At 38.8% G+C, this 22,107-nt stretch overlaps 1 long non-coding RNA gene across 3 annotated transcripts; it reads right to left on the bottom strand.

The window, feature by feature from the left end:
* Positions 1–1,682: 1,682 nt before the first annotated feature.
* On the bottom strand, positions 1,683–19,363 carry LOC140610435 (uncharacterized). 3 transcript variants are annotated; one of them, XR_012012091.1, is made up of 4 exons: positions 19,219–19,363; positions 17,764–17,899; positions 17,418–17,461; positions 1,683–2,087 (listed from the first exon to the last, which is right to left on the bottom strand). It is a non-coding gene; the product is annotated as an uncharacterized lncRNA (long non-coding RNA). The 3 variants fall into 3 exon arrangements; XR_012012089.1 differs by lacking the exon at positions 1,683–2,087 and adding an exon at positions 16,246–16,764; XR_012012086.1 differs by lacking the exon at positions 1,683–2,087 and having other exon boundaries at positions 16,793–17,461.
* Between the last annotated feature and the right edge of the window lie 2,744 nt (positions 19,364–22,107).

Raw genomic sequence — 22,107 nt, forward strand, 5'->3', positions numbered from 1 at the left:
CCAAGAGACTGAAAAAGTGATTTCAGTTCTACCTCTGTTACTTATCAGCCAGATGGTTGGAGGCAAATCACGAACCCTTTCCAAGACTTGGCATCTTAGTCTGCAGAATTGAGAAAGTAATGCCTTTTCTGCAAGGATGTTGTGAGGATTACATGCAAAATCCCATCATAACCATTGCACATTCACAAATACAAGGTCAGCCTCTCCTTTGGTCAAATGTTTGTTCCTTACCATCCTGTCATGATTGCCCAGAACATTTGGTTTCTCTCTTAGGAATAGGATATTCATATCTGTTCAGTGTTCAGCGTTGCAGTGGGGATGGGCATGAGGAAGGAAATTGGGCAAATGGAATATGGTAGTGAGGGCATGGGCAGCATGGGGAGGGGGAGTCATACCCTTCCATGAAGCTCTATGCCACTCCTTCCATCATGGTGACACAGAGGTAGTCAGTAGGTGCTCCCCCTCCCTGGACTCACAGGACCACTCTGGTGTGGACATCTCCATGTGCTCAGGGATGTGGGATGAGTAAATATACTGAATTCAACTTGAATTGCATCTCTTTAGTGGGGCATACGGAGGTCCGGGGGGTCTCAGCATCAGCATCTTTCATCACCTTTGCAGCTGCTGGTTTCTCACATGCCTAGACACCGCCCCCTCCCCCACCCCATGCCAGTGCCTTGCACAAATACAGTTGTCTGTATTTGGCAAGAAGAAGGAAACAAGTGCCATTTAAAACAAAAACTGATTCTAGCCTCATTCTGTCCCTTCAGGGGGTGTTCAAATTAATTTAAGTCCAGAAATATCTTTTTTTTTTTTCCTTAGGAAAGCTCACTACTGGGTGGGCCAGCCTGCGAAGGAGTCCTGTGCACGTGCCCTGCATCCGGGACTGTAGCTCTGAGTGCAGGTGCTGAGGCGCGTGGCTGTGAACTGAATGCTGGCTCCTCTCCCAGGCAGCTGGGTGTTTGAGATGCTCCGTCTATAGTTTCCTTATCTGTGATTTGAAGATAGGAACTGTACCCACCTCAGGGAGTTCTTGTGAGGATTGACTGGGGTAAATACCTAGAGTACAGAATAGTGCCTGGCATGCAGTGCCTGAGCAATAGACGGTAGCCTTTTTTTTTTTTTAATTACGATTGATCTTCATTAGTTATGAATTCTGTATTTGCAAATTGACCTACTGCTAAAATTTATTGTAGCACCCAAATCCACATTCATGGTGCTTTCATGGTCATTTTGGACATGTGTGGTGACTTGCCACACACATTTTGCTCTGAGGTGAAGCAAGGTGATCCTCTGCCTTCCTATTCTGGCTCTTTTACTGTAAATGAGCATCTCTTTCTGTATCTACTTAGTGCCATGTTTTTCACATTCTTGTGCTTTTTCAAAGGTTTAATGACCCCCCCCCCCAGTCTTAGTCCTGAAGTGTTGTCTTGTGTCCCCAAGTGCAAGGAGATTGTGATGTGGCTTACAGAGAAAATGCATGTGTTAGATTGGCTTTGCGCAGACATGAGTGATAGTTCTGTTGGCTGTGAATTCAATGTTAATGAGTTAACTTATATATTAAGTAAGATGTCTTTGATCACAGACACATACGAAACATGGATATGAGACACATACTAAACATGGATATGTATTGATTGTGTGATAAAAATTTTGTGACCAGAAATTTGCAAAAACCTAACACTACATTTCCTCTAGGAGCAATGGCTCAGTATTCACTAACTTCAATCCTTTTGGTGACTTCATGGAGCACAGCTACTGCAAATACTGAGAACCTACTATACTGTCACTTGTATCCTCCCAAGAAAAAGACAGAGTGGTTGGGGTTTGGAAGAGTCAGGAATATGTAAGAGTGATAGCTTCCTCTGTCTCTCTCTCAATATGTATGTATGTATCCATGTATGCATGCGCGCCGAGAACTGATGAGAGTCCACAGGGGAATGTAGACTGCACATTTCTAGCTGGCTAGGAATGGCCCATCCTTCCAGGAGAAGTATCTTTACCTTGATGGGATGGAGATTGGAGAATTCTGACCAGTAGTGGTTCTTCCCAGGCCCCACCTGTGGTCAGTAATGAACCCATTTCTCCTGGAAAGAAAAAGCACCAAGTCGTTTTGTGGTTAATACAGTACTGATATTCTTCTGCTTTTCCGATATGAAAGCAGCTTGATCCACACTGATAGGTCGTGATACAGAATTAGAGAAATGAAAGCAGGTTTCCCCTGTATACTCTTAAACTGGCTTTAGCACCTAAGAGGTGAAGTGAATGTATTCGTGCTAATAATTCATGACTTCAAATGGAGGGCCTAAGGAAAACACGGACTTTACATGTCTGTTTAGTTCCCTCACTCAGTCGAAAAGGCTTACTTGTTCATCTTTTCCCTTCCCTCTTGTGTCTGTCCCAGCCTGTACTTCATTTATTCATCCTTTCCACCTCTGCTGAGCATTCACTATATCAAAGCTGCTCTATGCTGCTGGTGCTAAGGGGACAAAGTCCTACCTTATAACCACAATTGTGTTCAGCACACTTATTATCTCTTGGGCCTGCCAGAAGTTTTCTCTTCATCTTCACCCATTCTGAATTCTTCCCCTGCTTTCTCACTTAATTATTATTTGAGAAGTGTTTCTAATAGATCAGGGAGAGGAAGATTCCAGAATTAAAGGTCTGTGATGACAAATTTTGCCTTAAAGTAATTCATAGTCTAGTGAGTTTGCATCTTATTCCTTCTAATTACACCTTAATCTTTGTGTTTTATTCTTTTTAAAAAATTTTATTTATTCCAGAGGCGGGGGGGGGGGCGGGAAGGGGCAGAGGGAGAGAATCTTCAAGTAGACATCTCCCCTTGAACCCCGGCAATGAGTAAAGAACACCATGCCAGGCTTGATTCCACAACCCTGAGATCATGACCTGAGCAGTAACCTAGAGTCCGATGTTCAAGCCACCCAGGTATTCCATGCTTTATTTTTTTTAAGATTTTATTTATTTATTCATAAGAGACAGAGAGAGAGAGAGAGAGAGGCAGAGACACAAGCAGAGGGAGAAGCAGGCTCCATGCAAGGAGCCTAATGGGAGACTCGATCCCGAGACTCTAGGATCATGCCCTGAGCCAAAAGGAGATGCTGAACCACTGAGCCACCCAGGGATGGCTCACTCCATGCTTTATTGTTAAGCCTGCATCTTGGTGTGTGAGGATCATCTGACTTTTGCCATTATGTCTCATTTCATTTCCCTTTACTCTTTGCATAGGCAATTTCATCTCAAGTCCATGGCTGGCGCTGTCAGCATTTTAATCACCACCAGCTACATCCCTTGCATCCTAACCTCTCTGTTTCTGCCAAGGTCTGGACACGTGTGTACACCTCTCTGTTGTGCATTTTTCCTTGAATAAAACCAACAAATTACCTCATGCTGTGTAACTCATGAGGAGGGGACTTAGGAAGGAGCCTATTAACTGAATGACAAGCCAAGTTCCTGATACATGACTTTAGGAACTGTAGGAAATGTACCAATTGAAAAACTCTGGTGTTTTCTATAAAGTATTGCAGTAATGGTAATGTAAGCACTTAAGAAGACATTGGAAAACATGAATTAAAATGATATTTTTACGATGAGTGATAGAACCATTACTGGTGTTGTGGTTTTATGAAATGTGATTACTCTAAGTCAAAGAAGTGGATATATTTGAGAACAAACAAGAACTTTGAACACAAAATTCCTTCCAAAATAAAAATGTGAATTTCAAAGTGAGTACACTAAAGCCCTCCATTGTGGATCAGTGTATTTCTGTAATCCCTCTCTCAGAGAGTTTAGAGTAAATGCTTGTGTTTGATCTGAAGATGTAAAATAAATGACTCAACAAGTTTCAACTGAAATCCTCATCCACTCCTACTCCCATCATTCTCATACACACTTGTTCAGCTTCCTCAAAATCTTGGTTAATGGCACCATAAAAATCATATGCACACATTCTTTGAGAAGCAGAATGTCAGTAGTAAGTAAAAAATTAACATCATTCCCCATTCCTATCCTCTTTCCAGAGTCTAACTCCATAGTAGGATTATTTATGTTTTTATTTCTTCTAATTGTTACTAAAGTAATATTAACCAACTTACATATTTTTCTGTTGACCCTTTGCAGTGAAAATTAGGCCATCAGGTCACATACACTACTTCCAGTTTTGGTAAATGTTGTATTTAAAACCGTGTTTCTTGTTCCACCAAATCCAGAGAGGATTTCTCGGTGCTCCACCATTTATAATAAGAAAATTAGAGCCTCAGCAGACTTTTGACCTCTGTGCCTCCCGAATCTCCCAAGTGATGTCAGCTGTATGATTACTTATCCAATATCAGAGTTTTGACATTTATAATTTGTTTTATGATTATATTTGTTTTTTTATTTTTCTAAAGTTGATTCTAAAAATTTGAAAGCAAGCAATTAGCCTTAACAGTATTATGGTGATCTCAATGTAACAGCGACAACTGTACCATAGAAGCAAAAGTGGTTCTGAAATCAGACTGAAAGAAAAGTAATTCTATGTCATTTAGGACTGACAGAATTAAGTTCAATAGACTCTTTTTTTCTTTATTTTATCTTCAATTTTATTTAAAAAATTTTTCACTGATGAGATATATGATTAATAAAGTTTGGAAAATTCTTGCCTAGGGACCTGCTGCCTATCTCCCCTCCCACAGCAAGCCAGTGTAGACTTTTTTTTTCTATTCTAATTGCTCAGTATCATGCTACATTTTAGTTCACTTTATACTTTAACCATAAATATTACATATCCTTTATTTTTTAAAAAGATTTTATTTATTCATTCATGACAGGCACAGAGAGAGAGGCAGCGACACAGGCAGAGGGAGAAGCAGGCTCCCTGCAGGGAGCCCGATGTGGGACTGGATCCTGGGACCCCGGGATCACACCCTAAGCTGAAGGCAGTTGCTAAACTGCTGAGCCACCCAAGCGTCCCTATATCCTTTACTTTTCGTGGTGTTTCTAATTGCTTTCTTTTACTTGCTGATAGAAGAACCATCCACGTTGTTTACCATATCTACACATTTCTTAGCTTTTTAATCAGATTCTTTAATAAAGTCTATTGTTTCTTAAAGATAAAACTATTGAAGTGCTTTGAATTCTCTTCAAATTTGGATTTAGTGCTTTCTAAGCCTTCTGCATAGCCACTTTTCCATAATTCTCCCCATTATATCTTATGTTATTCAGGTTTGATTTAGAGCTATAGTATCTCCAGATTTCAGAGCCTTAAAATCTATTCTTCACTCACATCCCAATCCAACTAGGAAGAGAATGCAGCTCTGTTTCAGGCAGACTTTCTGGAAAAGAGACATTGTCCTCAGGTGTCTTACTATCTTGTAGATCTCAATCTCTTCTGCAGTCAGCCAGGCAGGTTGGCAATGGGGAAGGCATGTGTGCTTCTAATTTCTTTGTGCTAGAAGTGGTGCACATGACCTCTGATCATATTCCACTGATAGTAACAGTAAGACGGCTAGTTGGTTAGAGGAAGGCCAGGAAATGGATCCACTGTTTGCCTAGGGAGAGATGGAGAACCCAGCCTCTACTGACATTCCTTTTTTTGTATATTCTTTTGCTTTGTCAGAATATATAATCAGGTTTGTTTGTTTCTTTGTTTTTACCCCCAGAAGCCTGCAGAAGACAAATGTTTGGATTCTTTTCATGTCTAGAAATTCCTTTATTTTACTCTCACATTTAGTATTATGACAGGGTATGGAATTCTGAGTTCAAAATAACATATTCCATTGCCCTTGTATCTTGCAGCATTTTTAAAGAAGTTCTTCATGTTTTCATTTCTCTTTTTCTAGAAATCTTTCTGGAAAAGGATGATCCTTCTAGGTTGACCCTTTAAGATTTTACTTTTATCCTGTTTTTCTCTTCTTTCTCTTTTGTGTCCTAGGATTTTTTTTTTCAGATCATATTATTAAATTTAAAGAACAAAATTCAGCCATCATGTTTTAAATTTCTACGAATACTTCTTGTCTCCTGATCAATCCTTTTATGTTGACTTATGCTTAGCTTATTGACGTGACCTTTTCTCAGCTATCTCTGGGGATCCTCATTAGGGTCATTTTAATTGTTCTCACATTCTATGGGTTATCTCTGTTCCAGCATTCTTTTTGTTTACCTTGATTTTTCCATTTTGTGCTCTTTTTTTCCCTTCACAAGGTTGGAAATCCTTAGTTGTTTGAATTAAGTAGCTGAAGGGTGTTTTCTTTATGGTTAGATCTGTTTCTCTGATTCCTCAAGTGTCTTTCTACCATTCAGTATATAAGAGAATATCATTTTAAAATTCTGGAAAACTAACAAACACACCAGAAATTCTAAACTTTTCTAGAAACATCTGTTCATTTTCTCACAAAGCAAAGCTCATCCTATTTAGTGTCTGTGGTTTGCAGAATAATGGCCTTCCAAAGCTGTGTGCTTACTAATCCCTGGCACCTGTGAGTATGTTATATTACATGGGTCAAGGGGACATTAAGGTAGAAGATAGAACAAAGGTTGCTGATCTATTGAGTTTGAGATGGGAAAATGCTCTTGGAGTATTCAGGTGGGCCCAATGTAATCATGAAGATTTTTCTAAGTACAAGAGGGAAACAGGGAATATGGGTAGCATCTGACAATTGGGAAAAGCTAGGAAACTGATTCTCCCCTGCCATCTCCAGAAGGAACACATTGTTGCTGACACTCTAACTTTAGCTTAGTTAGACCCATCTTGGATTTTTGATCCCCAAAACTGTTGATAATAAGTTTGTGTTGTTTTAAGCCACCAAGATTGTGGTAATTTGTTACAGCAGCACTAGGAAACTGACAGAGTCTCATATTAATGTTCCACACAGGTGGCTGTTGTCTCCTTTCTAAAAATTCCTCCTCTCTTGGATGCTGTGCTCCCATGCTCTCCTGTTTTCCTTTCACCTCTCTGGTCTTTTTTGGATTTTCCTTCTTAGGACATCTATGTATTGAAGGACTCCATGGATAGGAAATGAGCAATTTTTAAAATCTTTCTTTCTATATTTCTACTGAATGGTATCATCCATACCATGATTTTATTTTATTTATTTTATTTTTTTAAGTTTTATTTTTATTTATTTATGATAGACATAGAGAGAGAGAGAGAGAGAGAGAGAGAGAGAGAGAGAGAGAGAGAGGCAGAGACACAGGCAGAGGGAGAAGCAGGCTCCATGCAGGGAGCCCGATGCGGGACTCGATCCCGGGACTCCAGGATCGCGCCCTGGGCCAAAGGCAGATGGGAAACCGCTGAGCCACCCAGGGATCCCCATACCATGATTTTAAATATAATCTTTAGACTGGTGGCTCCAAAAAGTTAAACTGAGAACTCTATCGCATATTTCTGGCATTGTGTGTTCTGCTTTCCTAATGGATTCCATTTGGGTATTTCACAGCTCTTTCGAGTTTGATACTTCAAAATGGAATGCATAATTTTCCCTTGAATTTCATGGTTCCTGCCTCACCTAACTATGGACACAGTAATGCTGCAGAATTAACTATCCCCCAAACTTAGTATCCATATGCATATACTATGACATTGACATGCACAGGTCTGGGGTGGCTGGGGTAGTTCTTTTTCAGTCTACAGCCCAATAATCTAATTTATCTGTATTCCAGAGGTTTTCCCAAGAAATGCCTTTGCCACTTGTTGCTCAAGTCATAGATCACCCTCTAAGTGGCTTCACTAATGGTGTTCACTAAAATTCTGGCTTCCAGTATTTTCCAGAGTAATTTGTTCAGTAACTTTACAGGGGACACTCAATTTTCACATATGTATGTGTGCATTTACCTATTTCATTCAATCTCTCTTTTCCAACTAGACCATGTGTAAGATCCATGTTTGTTTCATTCACTCTTGTATGCTAGTGCCTAGTACAATGTCTGGCATGAAAAAAATATGTAGGTATCCAAAAGATTTTTTTTAGAGTAAGTATATTTATAAATCGTGGTATTTCAGGCATTGGAGAAGACGTATAATGGGGGCTGTGAATATTATAAAGCTGGGCCTCAAGTCCCAGTGGTGACTTCTTGGCATCCCTCAAACCACAAAATATAGGCTTACTGGTAAGCTTAGCCTCATTAGAAGAAATTATTTTGTAATTAGGTAAAACTAGGGCAAGGCAGGGTGAATGACTTGTGTAGGGTAATGCAGGAAAATCATTGTGGAGTTGGGACAGAGCCAGGTCCATAGCACAGGCCTACCCACTGGAGGCCAGGTCTTCACATTCAGTTCCCAATATAGGTCCCATGGGGGCAACTCAATGTTCCAACCACACTGTGACCCACTCACCCAAGAGGGGGCTGGAAAGGGAAAGGCTCCCGCCAAGTTTGAGAGTTTCCAGGCCACTTTGCTTATGGTTTGGCTTGGGGTTCCTGCTTCCCTTCACCATTGCCCCTTGGGCTCCTGACCTTAAATCAAGCTCTCAATCTTTTCTCCTACTCAGAATGAACCGGTGACTTTTAATTGTATTTTTCCATTCAGAGTCTTTGAAATCAGCATAGCTTTGCTTTTGTGGGTTTAGCTTGACCTTTAATGTTCTCTTGGCTGATTTCTGTTATTGGAGGGGATGGGATTTTTGATTTGTTAGAGAGAATAGAGTCTAAGCCTGGGACTTCAGACCCTTAAGCTTTCTGTTAAAAACAGAGAGATGACTAATAACTATTTAGTGTGTAATGATGGCTTAGCAGTATTTACCACTGATTTAGGCTCTCTGGCTCCATTACCTAGGATATTTTCCTGACTTAAACATTTCTCAGTTCTCTAGCCAACAGCTGTCCACATTTTTTTAAGTCCCCAAACCTCCAGAAATTATGATTTCACATTTCTAATAGGCTTCTTTCACTGTTCAATCAAAAAGGCCTCTTGTACTTTATAGCATGTGTCCCAAAGTGAATTTAATACAAATCACAAGTGGAGAACACAAGCAAAGGATAAAGCCCAAATCTTCCCTAATGGGGTTCACACCCAGCCCCTCTATCCCTGACTGAATAAGAAGCAGGTGTGTAAAGAAGCAAGGGGTAAACAGAGATGAAAAAAACGCAAAAAGAAACAACCCTTGAAAGAACAGAAATGTATTATTTGACCTTCCTCACCTTCATCAACTTCTGTAGTCTTCTTCCTTGTGAGAAGGGAAAGAAGCCCTCCAGGAATTCAAAGAAAATTAATTATTCCCTTAGGATAATACTTCGAATGAAGGCTAAGACATGGCAATTATTCATTACACGTGACATTTGAGAAATATGAATTGATTTGGGATACAGAGGCAATGGAGAGAGCCTCTAGCCTGAGTGCAATATATATATTTCTTAAAGTGTATAGTATAGAGAGATAAAGAGTGGAAAAAAACATTGGTAGTTCAGAATTGTGGGTTTATAATAATAACAATAATTGTAACAAAAAGTAATTAGATAATTTATGCCATTCACAGAGTTTCCATGTGATAGGTATTATGCTAATTGCTTTACAGTATATGCCCATTTAATTATTTCTATAAGCAGAAGAGATAGACAGTTTAGGACCTCTACAGTAAGACAACTATAGCTCAACAGGACTTTTTTTATATACTTGTAGCCACAATGCCTCAAATTGGTGCATTTTAACCCTAATCTTCCTACCTTCCATCCTAAACTTTTAACTATAGTATTAGTGGAAGTTTTCAGGGATGGAGGTTGGAATTTCCAATGAGTTTTCTAGCTTTATTACCCTATGTAGTATAGGCAACTCAGGGAATTATCAGTGGAGATTCAGAGAGAACTCATGTTTTCAGCATCAGGTCTGTGGGGCTGCACAGTGGACAAATTAGAACTCTGAGCTTGGGGTCAAAATGCTGAGACTTTGTTCCTGACTCTGCTTGTTACTGACTGCAAGACCTTGGTTTCTTCTTCTACAAAGTTGGAGTTATCAAACCCAATTTCACAACTTCTGAGTGTTAGAGAGTAGGAGGAATGAACTGGTGGGTAAGAAAATATTTTGTAAACTATATTAAGCCTTGAAGTTGTAAGGAAGTACCATTATTGCATTCATAGTGGACACCACCTGATCTGGCTTCTGGTTCTACAAACTAATAAGGTAATGACAGCTGTCATCCACTGCTGGCATATTATGTGGGAGGCAATGTGTTCAGTACTCAGTGTTTTAATTTAATCCTGGGAAGAACATTTCAATTACACATACTACTACTCCCCATTTTACAGAAACATATAAGCTTGTAGAGGCTAAGGAAGTAGGTTTTGGAATGAGACAGTGAGTAAGTTAGGACTCAAATTCAGGTCTACCTGATTTCACAGTTCCTGCTCTTTCTACTATGCTGCTTTCCTCAGACAGATTAGTTTTAAAACTATATATATATATATATATATATAACAATAAATTAGTTATAAATTGTTATAAAACAATAACTACCAAGTGGTAGAACTGGAAAGAGATCTTAGAGATAATTGAATCTGTCAAACCATTTATTGAAATTTTTAATATGCAAATATAAGGTCCAATGCTTGTATTCAATTGTAAGTCATGGAGCTTCTGGTCAAGTGGTAAAAACCCAGCTGGCTTAAACAGAAAAGGGACTCCACTGGATTGCATAAATGAAAAAAGAAGTTTCAGGCATGGTTGAATCAAAGGCCTCTGTCAGTATCATCATGACTCATTTTTATTTTTTTATCTCTGAGTTCTGCTTTCCCTTATTTTGGCTTTTTTTTTCATACTTTATGTGATAGTTCATGGCAGCTCAAGGCTTATCATCCTTGCTGTGGGTAATTTTAGGAGGAGAATTCTCTCTTCAACCTTCATAAACTTCTTACCAGCCCCAGGTAGGTTATGTACTCATCACTGAGGCAGTTATTGTATTTAGGAGATAGACCATGTGGTTAGTTAAGGCCCATGTCTATTCCAGAACCATATATCCTGAGAGTAGAGGAGAAATTGGTTTGCATTTACTGAAGGGAGGGGTATGAATGGTGGCCTGGTAAAAACAACAAAAATACATCCCTTGAAGACCCAAATTTATTTGAGGAAGTCATTCAAGTTGCTTCCTTATATGGCCTTTATCCAAATTTCCCCTTCTCATCTCACAGGTGGACTCCATAGATTATATTTTGGCATAGTGCCGCCTGATACCCCCTCTCTGACACACAGTGTGATACCTGGAAATGATAGTGTGCTAAGCCTAAGACAGATCTATAGCAGGTCGGTTAGTGGGAATGTGCACATGACAGACATGTAGGATTAAGAGAAAGCGGCAGTCTACTCCTAGCTGGCATTGATGGACAATGGCAATCACACACACAGGAGACTTAGAGATTGAAGGAGACTGAAGACCCTCTTTTTATTTAGATTACTTCTATATCTCACCAGATAAGAAGGATTGATCCCATTTTCTCTTAAAAATCCTCATTTAGATGAAACTCTTGAATTGTGAAGCTGGAAAAGCTCTTTAGAGAAATCTAGCCCAACTCTCTTTTTGGACTTTTGACCAAACTGAGATTGAGTGAACTAAGTGACTTTCCTAACCATTACATAACTAGCGAGAAGCACAGCTCAGCCCAGAACCACAAACTCTTGACTTCACACCCCTCTCCCCTGTCCCAAAGGACTGTTGGATAATGTAGGTCTTCTGAAGCACATGCTATATGAATAAGTAAGAAATCGGCATCCAGCAAGGAGGGCAATGTCTGCTGAGAACTTACATATTCTTTCTTGGCCTTGAATGTTCCCATAAACATTGCGGTGCTGGAGGAATGATTACAGACCCAGACCTCAATGTTTGTGCTCCTGTTCTGCCTTAGATTAAGTTAAATATTGTTTGTAGATGATACAGATAAATCGACTCAACCATGAGCCTGTCTGGATGGTTAAAAGGATGCTGTTTATTTCTCTAAGAGGTTGCTCAGTTGAGTAAGAGGGCTGCTGGACTATTGCCTCATTTCACACACAGCCTTCCTATTTATTTCAGGACTTGACTTCAGAGAATGCACTTAACTGGTTTGCCTGGTTGTCATCTGTCAAACTTCTATTGGACTTAAGTACTCCAATGGCAGTGAACTTGTCATTTCCCTCCCTCCTGACCCCCGTGCCAAGGATGGTGAAGCAATCTGTGGCTACTGCTTCAATGGAAACTGAACTCAGTGTGTGAAAGATTGATTGATTAATTAGAAAATTAGGAGAGGTTCTCAAGCTTCAACTGTATAAAAGTGTAATAGATGAGTGACAGGGAACAGTTCATCCCTGTGTCCATCAGGCAAAGAAAACGATGAAAAGAGATTTATGTAAAGCAGTTGGAATGCAGATTAGCCATTTAAAGGATGAACTGGTAATTACTGTGAAAATTCTTAAAATCTTTGATTGTAGAAAGGATACTATATTCAAGAATATGCTTAGTCATTTATTAGCTATGTAACGTTAAAAATAATTGTTGATCATCTTAGCTTCTCTCTATAGAGTGCTCTGATGTGTCAGCTGAATTCATGAGATTGTTGTCAGGACAAAAATTAGGTAATGTATGAAGACCCTGGCACAAGGTTTACATGTACTTGTTTTACATGCTAGCTCCCACCTTTTGTTTTTGTTTTTTCACCTTAATATTTAATTTCATCTTCCTATTAAAATAAATAAAACAGGCTTCCAAAATTAGAAATTGAGATGATGAAGGCTTGAACTAGGGTGGTATAAATGGAGAAAGGAAAGTGCGAAGGATTGAGAAATACTAAGAAAAATTGGATGGACAGGATTTGGTGTGTGAATGGTGGCCAAAGTTAAGAAATAAGAGGTGGGATTCCCAGAGATTGGACATGTTGGAGGCAGGGGTGGTGTGTCACACTATCCAGACAGATTGACACACTAATAATAATGTAATCAGAGAAAGGACTGTCTTCTCATGTGTGATGTTTTTTAAGTGTCTGGAAAGTGCATTTATTATTCCTAACAATATTTTTCTTTATTTTTCTAATTAGACTAAAAGTTCCAAGAGCATAATAATGGTCTTATACCCTTATTGGTTTCACCAGTGTGTGTACTGTGAAAAAGTTGTATGGTTAACACCAAATACTCATGAAATACATAGGAAATTAATGTAGACTGAATATGTTGCACAAAGGAGTTGTTTCTATATCCCAGTAGAGCCATACATACCCTAATGCTCTACTGGCTTAATGCAAATGGTAAGTGAGGTCTGGGATCCATGACTGGCTGTGTGCTAGCAGATCCTGATCCTCAGGATTTCCTTTCTGATTAAAGGTTATCACTGATTGCACCGAAAGGAATTAGCCTAGGACCAAAGGCTGCATATTTGCACCAAGATAAATGAGTGTTCTGTCCACAGTCTGCTTTGGCTTCACAAAGTCATAATTTCTCCACTGGCCTCTGAGGGCATGTATGACATGTACCTCCCAGAGGAGTGTTGGATGAGGACAGGATGCAGCAGTTTGCTCTCTGCTCAGGATACAGCTTGGAGCTGAAGACCTGAGCTCAGCCAGCCTGGATGACATCCTTCTGGGTGCAGACCCTGAGTTATAACTTTAAGAACTGTACCAGTTCCAACTTTCTGTACAAAAGATGCTTGGGGAAATACTTTAATATCGAGCACACAGATTTCCTCAATTTTAGTTCTGTCAATTTCTACAAAGCATCTCCCTCAATGAAATGTGACCCAAATGTGATCTTCAAAATAATTCTTTAAGTATTAACACCCTATTAGGGTGGACCTGCCACTGAGATTGTCTTAGGTTCCATCCTTCTCACCAACTCCTGTGGTACACATATGCAAATGATGTTGTCATAGTCTACCCTGAATTCCCCAGTTTTACATCTTAAAAATTACTGGGACTTATAAACTTTCAGGTGAGCACAACATTTTTCAAAATGAAAGATATTATTTTGAAAAAAGTATACAATACTAAACTGTATTTTGAGAGCAAATATTGAGGGTTCATTCTGGAATCATATTCTTTTGGCATAAATCCTCAATTTGATATTTAATAGTTTAGGGTTTCCTTTTTTAAAAAAGATTTTATTTATTTATGAGAGACAGAGAGAAGTAGAGACACAGGCAGAGGGAGAAGCAAGTCTCCTTCAAGAGCCTGATGTGGAAATTGATCCCAGGACCCTGGGATCATGACCTGAGCCAAAGGCAGATGCTCAGCCACTGAGCCACCCAGGTATCCCAGTTTAGGGTTTCCTAACCTCAGTTGCATTGAAATTTTGGGCCAAGTGATTCTTTGTTGTGTGTGGGAGGGTTGTCCTACATTGTTGGATGTTTAGTGGCATTGCTAGCCTGAATTACTAGATATGAGTATCACTTTCTTAGTCATGATGATTAAAAATGCCTCCAGATATTGCCAACTATCTCTTGGCTTGAGAACAGAATGGAATAGAAAGGGAGGTAATTGCCCTGGGAAGAGAACCATGGCACTAACAGTGACGTTAGAGAATATTTAAACCTCTGTGGAATTCTTTTTAACTGTTAAAAATATGTATGAAGAACCCAACTTATATGGTTATGAAAAGATATAACATAAACTCATTAGAATACACTTGGTATAAAGTGAGAGGACAATAAATATTAGTTGCTAGTATTAGTTATTTATCATTGTTTATTTATCAAAGAGTAAGTATAGTTGGAGTGTAGAGGTAGGTCATACTAAAATTGGGGGAAAAACGTGTAAGTTGTTTTCCCTAAATTTTTATAAAAAGCTTGAATCACAGATTTAGAAAAACCATATCTATATAGTCTAAGGTGTTCATTTGAGTAACAGTGCCAGGTTCTGCCCTACTAATCCTTGAGGTAAATTTCTGATTTTTAATTCTAACATCTAAACAATTCTTTCAGAGAAACCTTGCATAAAGCCTTAACTTGAATGTAAAAAAATGACTAAAAATTTATTTCTCTTAAAAATGTATTGAATTTCAAATAATTAAATTCTTAATTCTAAGTGTCCATTAAATATACAGGCCATTCAGGAATTCTCTGATTTGTTCCCTTGGAAAATCTTCCATGGCCTAAGAGCACGATCCAAGGGGATCCAAGACAAACTTCATAAGGTATATAAATCTCCTGAAATTACATGAGAAATCTTGAGTGACTGTGCATTTTGGCAGGTTCCATAACATTAATCCAGTTCTCAAAGGGCTTCATCACTACCCTAGAGAACCACTGTTGAACTTGTTGAATTAGAATGGAAGTCAGACTGGTTGTCTGCAGAATCCACCATGGACCATAAGCATGATGATCTTGCTCTCTGGACTTCAATTTTCCCATCAGCAAAATGGGTATGGTTTAATTAAATGATATCCCAAGTCCCATTTCATTCTATCATCCTATAACTAAAAAAATTAGCCCTTATAAATCCTATCCTACTTATAGGACTACATTATTTTAACCTTATCACTTTATATTATTATAACCTTCCCAAAGTATTGTCAACCTAAATCTTCTCTAGAAATATTTACTTCTCAGAATTCTCAGATTCATCATGGTAGTTATGATAATATTCATATTTTTAGCTTTTATTTTGCTATGTATAGAAAGTATACAGTCACGAACTAGGTTTATGAAGTGTTTTATCGGGTGACAGATATCATAAGTAGCAAAAAAGTCAAGACAGCTGAAAGAGACCTGTCTGGCTTGGTGCAGAGCCTTATGGGCTCTTAGGAACCCAGTCTTGATTTTCAGCAGGAAAGAAAGCAATGAAGTGGATATGCTTTTCACTGCAGAAAGTTTCGTTTGCCCCCCAAAGGCACCTCTCTGGAAGTACCCATTGGGGTCCTTGGATGATGTTGACCATAACCTTGTTGCTTTGATTTGTGGAAAACTAATAAAGCATGAATTTCCTGGTTTTGGTGTTCCCTCAGTATCCAATAACAGAGGCTGTTCTTTTTCCCAAAGAGTAAGTGGTGCACTCACTCATATTTAAAAAAAAAAAAAGTCAATTCTCAGAGACACATTACGCTCAATGGTGAAATGATCTCAAGATCATTAAGTGGGAAAATAATTTCTGTTAAGAATCAATTATCAAAAAAAGAATCAATTATCATTAATTAATAAATTGTCTTTACTCATTAAATATTATAATAGTACTTTTATTTTTATTGTTATTAATTCTATCATAAAACTCAACTTGGGGAAACCAGGAAAACAATCTCAAAAGGCTAACACTATATACTTATATTTTATTATTAAAATAATGTATTTAGGGGATATGAATTGTTGCTAGTGTCATCAGACCCTGTCTAACCCAAAGATGAAAAGTTTAGGTCTATGATCTATTGATCTCATAGTTTATGGTAGTATTTTGCCTCAGACTTTGGTAGCTGTAGAAAACCAGAGACAATCAAATATCACCAAGAAACCAATTTTGGTTGAATAATAGAAACTAGTTGGAAGTTATAGTAAGGCACATGTCATTTCATTTAAGTTGGAAATTAATAATTTCCATCGTTCAGCAATAATAGGGTGACTAGCCTTCCCAGTTTGGTCAAAACTGAGGGGTTCCCAAGATGTAGGACTTTCACTTGTGAAGCCAGAAATGTTCTTGGAAAAGAGGACAAGCTGGCCATTTTAACAGTAGGTTGAGAAAGCTTTTGAAGCAATGTGTGCTCTATCATTAGAGATGATCAAGTAGTGAGGCTGACCTGTTCTCAGTGATGTGCCAGAGAAGCTTTTGTTTTTTGGGAAGGAGAATGAGTCAATAACCTCGATGGGAGTTAGTCCAAATCTGAGGCAGTGAGAGAATCTACAAAGAAAAATAGTCTGCGGTAGAGCCAACCTCATTGCTAAATCCTCTGGAATTATAAATCCTTCCATATTTAAATTCCACATTTAGAATTCAAGTGAGCTGAATCTCCTAAAATAATCTCTAATCCCCTGGGAGAATTTCTGCATAAAGTTATCCATCAAAAAAATATTTTGTACAGAGGCAGACATTCAGCATATTTACAATGAGAAAAGCAAAGACTTTGAAATAAAAGGATTTACTCTTGAGTTCTAAACCTAGCACTCAGTATATTTAGACAAATTGTTTAATCTTCTTGATCATTGAGTTTCTTACTACTTAGATGAGAAAAGAATATCTACTCTGCCTATTTTATGGGGTTGTTGGGAGGATCATACAAACCAATGTATATCAAAGCATTATAAACTATAAAGCACATCCATTTTCACTGAAAACTTTTTAAAACATAGTTCTCCCTTATCATCCTGAGATGTTGACAAAGCTGGTATTGTGCTTTTGAGCCAAATGGGTGTGGACAAATTACATGATTTAAAGTAGGCTAAACTATAGTAACAAAAAGATGGCATAATATGTAATAAAGCAATCTCAACTGGAGATTATTATTGGCTGGCATTAATCTTTCATCACAGTAATTCACAGACCCAGGTACCTACCAGCTTGTGACTGGAGTTCTTTAGAGTTTCATTGCCATCCCCATCTAGTTGGAAGAACAGTGAATGTAGAAAATGAAGTCAGCACGTTTGCTTCTTAAATGTTTTGGTTTTGGTACTAGCCCAGTCTTATCTACTCAAATATACCATAAGCAGAACAGTTAATGGAGAGTATCAAGACAGCACACTTGCTTCTTAAAAGATTTAGTTCTTGGTACCAGCTTAGTCTTATCTACTCAGATATGCCCTAAGCAACTGGAAAATGCCTAGATGAAACTAACAATAGATATTATTTACCAGATCCCTAGTCTCATTTAATTACTTAATTTTGCTTTTATAAAGAACTTACCAAATGCCAGGCATGTTGCTAAGTACTGGATACCCAACAATAGAGAAAATGTGGTGCTTGTCTTCAAGGAGATCACAGACAAATTGATTTATTTTCCTTGGTTTTTCCAAAAGTTTTTCTTTCTTCCACTTGGTCCCTGTCAGTCCAATATGCATAAACATTTAAGCTGTTGACTTGAACTCTGTGATAAAAGTGTGGCTTCACCTTACAAAATCAGCCCATGTTACTCTGCATGTGTGAGGTAATAGGATATTGCCTTAAATAAAACAAGCTCTAAGCTCCATGGGTAGAATTCTTTATTTTTATTTATTTTTAATTTTTATTTATTTTTAGATTTTTATTTATTCATGAGAGACAGAGAGAGAGAGAGAGAGAGAGAGAGAGAGAGGCAGAGACACAGGCAGAGGGAGAAGCAGACCTGGGCCAAAGGCAGGAACTAAACCACTGAGCCACCCAGGGATCCCCCAGTAGAATTCTTTATTAAAGAGTTATACCTCCTCCTTTTTAGTGTTTCCCACCACAGAATATTCAACACAATTATTAACTCTACTGTTGCAACTTCGTGTTCTAAATCAATCCCAGGGGTTCTACAGCAAGGTTCTCCACTGGAAAAGGTAGGTTTGGGCATGAAGACCCCAGCATTCTCTGCTTATCCGACATCATGTCATGTTTCACTGAGAAAGGCTGGTGTTTCTATGTTGTATATGTGCTGCACATATCGAGCTGCCACATAACACTTCTTTTGAACAAAGGTTTTCACTACTTAAAAATAATTTTAAATGACTCAAATATAATCACTTAGGAGACCACCTCATTCCTTCTGATCCCAAACTGTTTGTACTAGATCTTATCTCCCTACTTTCAAACTCTTGACTCCACAGGCTACATCTTTGATCCTACCTTCAGATCTTTGAAAATTGGACATATGTTCTGACTCTACCTCTTGGCTTTTCACATAGGATTTCTCTTAATATGCAATCACCCTCCTTTCTCCCACCATCTCCTAAAAAAGACCAGGTATCCTCTATTATCTACGGTCAGAACCTATAACTCTGATTATGTCTTTTTGCATCACCTTAGCTGGTTCCTGGTCACAACTGTGCCAGTCCTTTCTGTATCATGGACAAAAGGACTGAACATTGACAAAATTTCTTTGGATTGATTCTAGGAGATCCCTTCACGTGGCTCTGAGGCTACCTTAAAACCTTGACTGCTTACAGCAATTCCTTTTTCTTTCCCAATTGTGATTCTCCAGGCACCAAACTCTTTGTCTTCTATGGAGGAAAATACCTACTTTAAAAAGAGCCAATGCCTATGTTTCAAAGGCTGACTGAAATTATGTTACTGACTGAAATCTCTACTATGTCTATATTTGCCTCTTTAAATATGGTAAATATCTTGCCCACAGAATCTGTGGAATTCTTGTCTCTTGAGACATAAGAAATTGAACTGGACCTGGTCCTCAAAAAGATGATTGTTGTGTTGGCAAGGTGTTCCGGGGATGACCTGGAAGGTCTACTCCAGCTCTAATTTTGATGATGTGATTCTAACCAGATGGGGCCAATGGCGTAGTAGACGTCTATTGATGCTACTTCTGTGCTTTTCATCCTGGGTTTATTCTTCTGGTAACTGTATATTTTCTTTGGCTGGGGCTCTCCATTTGTGATGCACAGCATATGCGTCACAAAAGCCCTTTGTGTCTCACATGGAGCAGGCTGCAAAGGGTTCATGAAGAAACTGAGCAAATCAGATGTCTGCATCTACATTTTCATGTTCTCATGGAAACTCTGCGATCTTTCACAGATTGCGGCTTTTAGTGTATTTTATTTATTTGAATATGGCCAAAGACATGACTTCTTAATGTTATGGTGTCATGTCTGTGTCTGAATAAAAATAATAAACGATAGCACAATATCACACCAAGTATGGTTTTCCCTTAATAAGAGAGCAGGATAGTTATTAAACAGTAATTTAAAGATAGTTGGACAGTCATTAGATAAATATAACTTGCCTAGAGATCAGATCTTTTATAACTTTAGCAATTATGTATTACACATTACATATTACTTGGAAATATGCACTATCTATACTTCCGTAGGCTTCTTTTTCATCTATTCACACCACACTGGGAAAAGAGGTGAAAAACAAGATGTAATCTATTGGTAATAGGAGCTAAGGGATTTCTTTGTAGCTCATTTTGGGGTTCATCAACACATGACACTATATCTCATCACGGACCCTGCTGTGAACTGAATGGGGAGGCTGACCATAGAGATAAAAGCATTTCTATTTAAAACAGTTGAACTCTGGACATCTATTGTAGTAGGACACATTTTATCTTTCCTATTTCTTTTCTGTACTGAGAAATTACCCATGATACTTGCTGATCTGGTCATCTTCTAGTGCTAGGGCTTGCTGATTTCCCTTTGCTAGAAAATAAAATCACAATTTCTCAGCCTAATATAGGAAGCTTCTTTTTTAAAAAAAGATTTTACTTATTTATTTGAGAGAGGCAGGGGGAGAGGGGGAAGTAGGCTCCCAAGGAGCCCAATGTGGGGCTTGATCCCAGGGTCCTGGGATCATGACCTGAGACAAAAGCAGATGCTTTAAGTGACTGAGCCACCCAAGTGCCCCTAGAAAGCTTTTCTTAATCAGACCTAAAGTCATTTTTTCTATTCTCATTACATATTGATATTTCTCACTGAATGTTAACCTAAAAAACCTAACACCATTTGTCATTCTCAGTAAACACTTCCTGGTGTATCTTGAAGCTTTTGGTCTACTCTTTCCTTTGTCAAAGTTTTCTACCCAATTCAACTTGCTCCTAGAGATCTCCTATTAATCCTTCAAAACACAACTGAAATGCGATTACCGTTCATTCAAACCATGTATCAGACATCTCCTAAATCTAGGATGCTAGGCTTGTTCTTGCCCTCACAGAGCCAGATTAATCAAGTGGGAAAGATAAACTCAATAAACAACAATTAATTACAACACCACATGCATGTCATGGTTGGAGTTGTCTGGGGTGTCTGAGATGACACACAGTGCAATAATTTTTAAAAATCTTTCTTTTGACCCAGTTTTGGGACCCTCACTATAGGCCAGTTATTTCTCCTTCTTGATTAGCTGATAAAATCCAATCCCTATCTGCCTCTGTTCTGGGTTTTCATAATCTAGATAACTAGTATACCTCCCCTAAAACTCCCAGGGTCAGGTGCCAGACAACCAGGAACAGCCCGTGGCCTAGAACCTGCTGGAGTTGTTCAAACTATCCAATCCTAAGTTTGCTAACTGTGCCTTGCCCACTTTTTCTCATGGAAAGTACATAAAGGCACCACCCACAGTTCTACCTTCTTCATGGCAGACCTCAATGCTTACCTGTGTGGCCCTGCATCACATGCTGACGGGAACTATTGGTATCAAACCTGAAACACCCTTTACAGTTTCCCTCTCTTGATCTATATCTGATCTCACCATGGCTCACCCAAGCCAATGTGATTTTAGGCATGTGATAGAATCTGCTTTAATTCCCTGAGCCATAAAAATCGATAAAGTAACACTTAGCTCCCTGTTATTTTTCTTCTGGTGAAGTTAGATATTGAATCTAAAACACCTAGTGTAGGGTCCCCTGGATGGCTCAGCGGTTGAGCGCCTGCCTTTGGCTCAGGGCATGATCCTGGAGACCCGGGATCGAGTCCCACATCGGGTTCCCTGCAGAGAGCCTGCTTTTTCCTCTGCCTCTCTCTCTATGTATCTTTCATGAATGAATAAATAAAATCTTTAAAAAAATAAAAATAAGGGATCCCTGGGTGGCGCAGCGGTTTGGCGCCTGCCTTTGGCCCAGGGTGCGATCCTGGAGACCCGGGATCCAATCCCATGTCGGGCTCCCAGTGCATGGAGCCTGCTTCTCCCTCTGCCTGTGTCTCTGCCCCTCTCTCTCTCTCTGTGTGACTATCATAAATAAATAAAAATTTAAAAAAAATAAAAATAAAAAATAAAAAAATAAAACACCTAGTGTAATGATGACTAATATTATTAGGCACTTAAAAGTGTTAGTTGCCTTACTTTTCTCCTTCTCACCCTACCTTATTCCTAGAATGTCATTAGAGGTGTTTTAAAACCGTTTAAGATAAGGATAGGAACAAACTCTCTCACTAATGATCTAAGTGCTCACATCTATAAGGAGACTCAAAAAGCTCCTTGTTCAGGGGAATCCCTGGGTGGCTCAGTGGTTTGGAGTCTGCCTTTGGCCTAGGGCATGATCCTGGAGACCTGGGAGAACACAACTTTTTCTCTTAAAGTTATGATCATAGGCCTGCATCCTGGATTTATTTGTTTTGT

Source organism: Canis lupus, chromosome 2, assembly GCF_048164855.1.
Source record: "Canis lupus baileyi chromosome 2, mCanLup2.hap1, whole genome shotgun sequence".
In the NCBI taxonomy this organism is placed as follows: Eukaryota; Metazoa; Chordata; class Mammalia; order Carnivora; family Canidae; genus Canis; species Canis lupus.